General features: G+C 40.0%; 1 long non-coding RNA gene across 1 annotated transcript; it reads right to left on the reverse strand.

Annotated features, from left to right (window-relative positions):
• Window positions 1-2658: 2658 nt before the first annotated feature.
• LOC113014282 (uncharacterized) lies at window positions 2659-6270 on the reverse strand. The gene is made up of 3 exons (XR_003270949.1): window positions 5982-6270; window positions 4937-5025; window positions 2659-3161 (listed from the first exon to the last, which is right to left on the reverse strand). It is a non-coding gene; the product is annotated as an uncharacterized LOC113014282 (long non-coding RNA).
• Window positions 6271-6689: the final 419 nt, after the last annotated feature.

Consider the following 6689-nt stretch of genomic DNA (forward strand, 5'->3'; position numbering starts at 1 on the left):
CCTGCTAGATGACAAAACCACTTATTAGGTTTAGAAGGAAATGACTTTTTCTACATGAGGTAAAGTTGGAGAGCTGTTTCCCCAAACTAAATGAAATCATCATTTAAAAAACTACAATCTGTATTTACTCTGAACATCTGTGTTAACGTTTGAAATTGTAAACATGTAAGTGTAACAAACATGTTAAAACATAAGAAATCAGGAAGGGGCATGTATAGGAATTTCTTTTAGTTATGTATTAATCACATTATTTTATTGTATGATACCTTGGTGCCACTGGATTTTAACATGTCTCACACTCATACAGTAAGACAAATGGTGGGGGTCTAGTAAGGAAGTTGGGGGAAGCAGGCAACTCCACAGGAAGAGTCTTTTGTCTCTTTGAGGACTCTGGTAGGTAGCAAGGGAGTTTGAACCTTAAGGTGTGAAACAGCTGTGTACTGCCTTTTGTTCCTGGAGAAGGTATTTAAAGTCACCCCTAGTTTGTGGATTTGTGGTAAGCCATAGCTGTAGCTTCCCTGGGTATAATCTGTTGCATGAGGTCCAGTCAGTAGCAGCGTCCTGCTCCATCTGCTTCAGATCGTGCCACCCTTTTCCTGCAGCCACCACCTGGACCTTATTTTCAGGGCTTATTTCAGAATAATTTTCTCATCAGTCGGGTTTAATAAAACTGTACACCTACCTTTCACAAGAATTATTCTTCTCTGTTTTAGTTGGTTATTAGACAAACTCTTCACCCACTCATCCACATCCTCAGTGCGAGTCTGGCATACATTGCTCTGCCTGCAGCCGAGGTCCTGGTTTATAGTATGTTGAAGTACATCAAACTTCTCCCTGGAGGCTATGACTTCATGATGTGCTGGATGAGCCTTCTCAGTGAATTCAATCACCTGTTGAAAACCTTCCTCATCAGAATCTGCATTGAATCATTGAATCCGTTCTGCTTTAGATTTAAACACATCGATTGCGTTTGTTTGTCTGCATCTGAAGCTGAAACTCGGGTAGTTCCTGTAGTCTGCCATCTCCAGTGACATTTGCTCATACTCACGTATCAGTTTTAGGCAGTTCTTACACAGGTGAGGCAAAATATCATCATGCATTCCCAACAATCCAGGTGGGGTGGCTGACCTCAGGCATGCCTTTTTCCACACCACAACAGGTGTAAACAATTGGCAATTAAGCTGTGGCAACACCCAGAGACTTGCACTGGCACTGCAAGGCGAGTAGTTTCAGAGAGATGTAGCACAGGGAAATTGTTAGTATGCACATCTTACGTACACCTTTCAGGACCTGGATTATTAATTATTAATTATTAATTATTCTCTTCCTCAGTTCACAACTCTGTCCTCACAAACAAACAGCCTCGGTGGCTAAAGATCCAACTTTTATTTACACTCTGTGCTCACAAATGAAAGTCAAACAATAAAATTATGAACACCAGAGATGTTGAAATGTCAATTCTAAGATGAACATGATCACCATGCAGTTAACAGGCACTAACTAAATTTCCTAGAAGCTCTTTCAATATAATCTCGATCTATATTAGAAGCATCAATTTTATGGTTTTGTATGTCTTTATGTTCAGGAATGAGACACAGAAAAGGACAGGGTGTTATTCGGTGTCCATCTGGAGGCAGATGTGCTGATATGATACAGAAACAAGTCCCATGCAGTGACCCACAGGAGGGCTCGGTCATCTAGATCAGCAGTGATATTGTAATTCCCCTATTTATTACTGGGTATCATCCTTTACAGCTCTGAGTCACTCCCAGGCCTGATTGGAAAAAACCGATTCAAAGCGTCACCCAAAGCGAGAACCGGAAAAGGGAGTCTGTTCATCCCAACATCCCGGACCATTTGACAAACTCATGTGAGACCGAAGAATCAGTCGATTTGAAAATAAACTCATGTCACGATTCACGCCTTGCAGTAAAATCACTTCCTCTGCTGGAGCTTCAGTCACATTAATCACCCCATACAGACTGTGCAGTCGCCTGACAGCATCCGTTTCCCCTCAGACCGTTTCCACATGGATGAAGCCTGAGAACCAGAGAGCGCTTTGAAAACATTCTGACTGATGTGTCTGTCCTGTCTGCTTTTACAGGACAGAATGGTGCGATCCTGTTAAGCTTTAAAGGCTTGTTGTCCTTGAGCCGAGAAGCACCTGAATGGACTGCAGTCTGCTGTTTGAAAACATTAGTCTGCACACAGAGCTCAGAAAATGTGAACATTTTTATTAGACGCACAAAGAAGTGTAGATATCTCTGAGTTAGCATCTTACATTTACAGACATTTTCTTCAGTAAGTCGTTCGAAGATGCTTCGAAGATGCTTAGTGTGATTAGTGAAGAAATACTCAGATGTGATGCTGCTTAATAATTTATATAAAAACTATCAGAAATGCCTGGAAGGGTGTGTTTGTGACTAATATTAATGAATAAAATAACTTTGTAAGATTTTCAACTTACATTAGTTTTGCTGGATGTTTCTTCCTGTTAAAAAGGAGTTTTTCCTTCCCACTGTCACCAAAGCACTTGCACATAGGGGGTCTAATCATTGTTGGGCTTTTCTCTGTTTTCCTTGTATTATTGTAGGATTTTTAGCTGACAATAAAAAGCACCTTGAGGCGACTTGTTGTGATTTGGTTCTATATAAATAAAATTGAATTGAATTACATCTGTATTATACACATTTTTAAATTAAAACTAAACTCTAATGCTGTTTGTTAATTGATGATTAACTGAATTAAAGTACAAATCTCTGATTTAATACGCACTCCTTTTAAAGACATCCTGCACACAACACGTAGGGTTATCAAACTACAGCTTCACACATGCGACATGCTGATGACCGACTCACATTTTCCTTCGGGGACACTTAGATTTTCCTTCTAGCACCACACAGACACACCCACACACATAAACACACTCCTCCTCCGCTGACTTTCTCTGACGTTCACAAACACATGTCGCATGAACCGCAGAAACTGAACCGGTGAACAGGTGAGATCTCTCAGGCGTTTGGCCGCTTCAGCTGGACTCTCTCTGACATCCGCCTGGCGCTGTACAGAGACACTCCCATCCCCACCGCGGCCATCGTCATGGCGATAGGATCGATGAGGCTGCTCTGCGGCTGAATCTGGACCTCACCCGACATCTGCCTCTGTGGACGAGGTGGACACACAGGTGAAGAAAGGCTGTTAAAATATTCTTACTCCTCACTGAGTGTTTTCCTTTCAGTCACCTAGGGACTGCTATAGTGAGACACTAAAGCTTTCAGTGAATGCTCCACTTGGGTAATAATTCATCTGGCTGATGACAGCTTTAAATGTTCACGCTGTCCAATAAAGTTAAATTCAATAAAACAAAGGAAAGGCCCCAGAAGGTGCTTTAATTTCCACACCTTAAATGAGACTGATAACCGGGACGATAAATGTGATGCTTACATCATATATAACTTCTTTGGTTGGGTTTAGGAAAGGTCATGGTTTGGGGTAAAATTAACCCTTTTACCACTGATGATGATGAGTTGGAAGTGACAGATTCATCTCATCAATGTGTGTCAGGGCACAAATGCTTGCTTTGACAAAACAGCACTAATAACGGTAATAAAAATGTGTGGGCATAAAGAACACAAATGAATCCTGATCCCTTTATTTTCCTGGTAACATTTCACTAATGTAAAAATAACCAACACAAATGACCAAATCGTGATCTCGAATCAGTCCTCACGCACCCTCCATAACCGACTCCATCTCCCCGTGGACCAGCACTATTTCTCGTTTATTATTAATAAATACCCTCTAACTGGATCTTAGTTTGTTTCTTTACATTGTCATTCTGTATTTCTTTAGTCTTTTCAGTCTTGAGGTCTTTCTTCGAGTTACTGTATATATCAGAGTTTATTAGTTTGCTCAGATTTTTTCCTCATATTAAGTTTACGTTTGTGTTTCACTATTTGGTTATGATTGCTTACTTCCTGTTCTACTTTATAAGTCATCTTCCGTGACTCGTAATACATTTTACGTCCTCCCCTGTGATTGTGCTGATTTTCTGCACCTACTTCTTGTTTTTCACTGCTGTGTTCACATCCCCGATTGCATTTCTGTGTATACACAGCGCCGTCTCACCCCGCAGTCCTTTGCCTCACTGTCTCTTCTGCATGTCTTCAGTTAGTTTTCCATTTTTTTATTTTCAGAGTGGATTAATAAAATCTAATCATTGTTAAAGTAACAAGTTTTAAACCCTTTCCAACTTCACTACAGTAGCAAACATCATAACCTGTCATCTGTGCATCTGTTGGACACGCCCAGGAGTCCGCATAACTCCACCCTTTAGGCGTGACAGACCTACCTCCTTACCACCAGACACAACCTGCTTCACTGCAGTTTTTTTCAACTACTTTAATATAGCTTAAATTAACAGTATATGAAGGAATTAAATTAGACACAAAAAGTGTGATTTAATCGCCCGATGGGCCAATGGAGGGAAAACTTTTCCTAAAACCACTGATGTGTCTTTGATCTGTGAGCGATTAAAGATCAAATTGATATAAAGTAAAGGCTAAAGAAGAAGTCACTCATTTTTTATGAAGGTAAACATTAAATCTACTCACCTACCTCACCACCATTTTTGGTACTTTTGAGAACTGAGCAGGACGACAGCATCAGTTATTTTTCTGTTGCTGGAGTCTGAACAGCTTATATAACATAAACCCTCCAGAGATGGAGCTTTCTGAACATCCTGTCCACTGCTGCTGTTTGTCATAGTCTAAAGTATCGCTATTAAAAATGTATAGAAACCATAAATTATTCATTCAGACTCAGATTTGCTTTATGATAACAACAGCTAGAAGACTTTTCTGTGCACACACGTTTACTGATGAAGAACCACTTAATGATGAAACATGGATGTAATCAGGAATTAAGAGTCACAAACCTGGAGGAGGCGGAAGTATCCCGGTGTCAGTCTTCCCAGTCTGATCATCATTCCTGCTGCCTCAGTTTCTCCGACGGGAGAGGAGCTTCCTGCAGGAGAGGAAAACTCCCATCCCTCTTACTGTTTTCATTAAGTGAGCATTGTTAGATGAGATTTATGCAGACAGTATGGCTCAGTTTCCCAGACATGGACTTAGATTTAAAACAATTTTCAGAGGTGATCTTCCGTGAAATTTTCTTTTAATTTAGGACTAGGCTCACTCAGTGTCTGGCAAACTGGCTGAATATATTATGGTTGCTTTGGACGCCTTCACTGTTTGACGGGAAAAGCCCAAAAAGATATAATTAGATGCATTTCACAGAAAAATAAAGGGAAAAGACACATTTTTCTTCCACATCTCATTTATCCTGCTGTGACACCCTCCAATTTATCTCAAGGAGAACTTAATCTTCTTGATGGAAATCAGTGACTTTAAAAACAGATTTCTGCCTCACTTTGAACTGCCTGGTTTATTTGAGGATGTTTTTAATAGATACATATTTAAACCATACTCAAGAGAAGTAAATCTCTGTGGAGAAATGAACACTTAAATTTTATTTTGAGCTATTCATTGTAACAAACCTAATAGGTTGCAGACAACATAAAACTGTCTTTAACCCAACTAGTTTAGTCATATTGAGGTAATTCAAACTGATATCACAGCCTGACATAAGTTTTGTCACATCTCAGTTTCAAAGCCACTAAAGCAAGGAAATGTTTGAGGATATTAATTTTTTATTAATATCAATACCTTATTTTAAGTCTTCTTGTTTAGTATTTCTAAGGCTTACACTGTGTGACCCTTTAATAAACAGTTTATAACACATTTTAAAATGTTTTTGGACGTATTTGCCTTAAGCAGAAGCTAACTGATGACAGTAAAAGCTGTAATTATATAAACTTTTACTTTATCACTTTAACAGCTTCATTATAATGTGTTATAAGCCATTTATTGTTGGTGTCTCCACAGCGTCATCAGCCTTCAGGTAAAACATATCAGCCTCACAGTTTGAAGTTAGGAGGTCCTCGTGGAGTTGATGAGCATCCAGTTGGGATCCAGACGTGCCTTCATCGACGGCAGACGGACCTCCGGCCCCGTGAAGCCCCTCGGCAGTCTGAGCAAACAGGGGGCAGCCTGACGTGCTGAAGAGGGTCCTGTGTGTCCCTGCTCTTTTGTACAGTGTGCCACACAAACACTCGCAGCGCCGCATGAAAAGCTCCGGCCTGTCAGGGGTGATTTGGCCATCCAGCCAGTGAAACGGGTGAGAGCGGAGAGAGGAGGAGAAGAAGAAGAGGTCGCTCTGTGCAGCATGTTGCACGCTTGAAGGAACATGTGTGTTAATGCACTGCAGTCACTTATGTAACCCATAAAAGAGAAAATACTTTTTAACAACCCAGCAGTAAAAAGTTTAATTTTTACAGCCAAAAAAACTGCAGCATTTAATGAGAGCGTTAACCTCGAGTGGATGTAATTACACTGTGGGCTTATTATGTTTAAAGGTAAAGTGATGTTACATAATGCAGCGGAGTCTATGAGGCCACATTGATTGTTCAGGCTCTCTTTGTTCGTGGTGCAGGAGTGGTTACATAAATGCAGGATGAAAACATACCAAAACATTAGAATTTTATTTTTAACGATTTAAAGATTATTGTTAATAAATCTAATTACTTTATTAGTTTTGATGCAAAAACCATAATTATTTGGAAAAAAACA

The sequence above is a fragment of the Astatotilapia calliptera genome, chromosome 22 (assembly GCF_900246225.1).
Source record: "Astatotilapia calliptera chromosome 22, fAstCal1.2, whole genome shotgun sequence".
NCBI classification, from domain to species: domain Eukaryota; kingdom Metazoa; phylum Chordata; class Actinopteri; order Cichliformes; family Cichlidae; genus Astatotilapia; species Astatotilapia calliptera.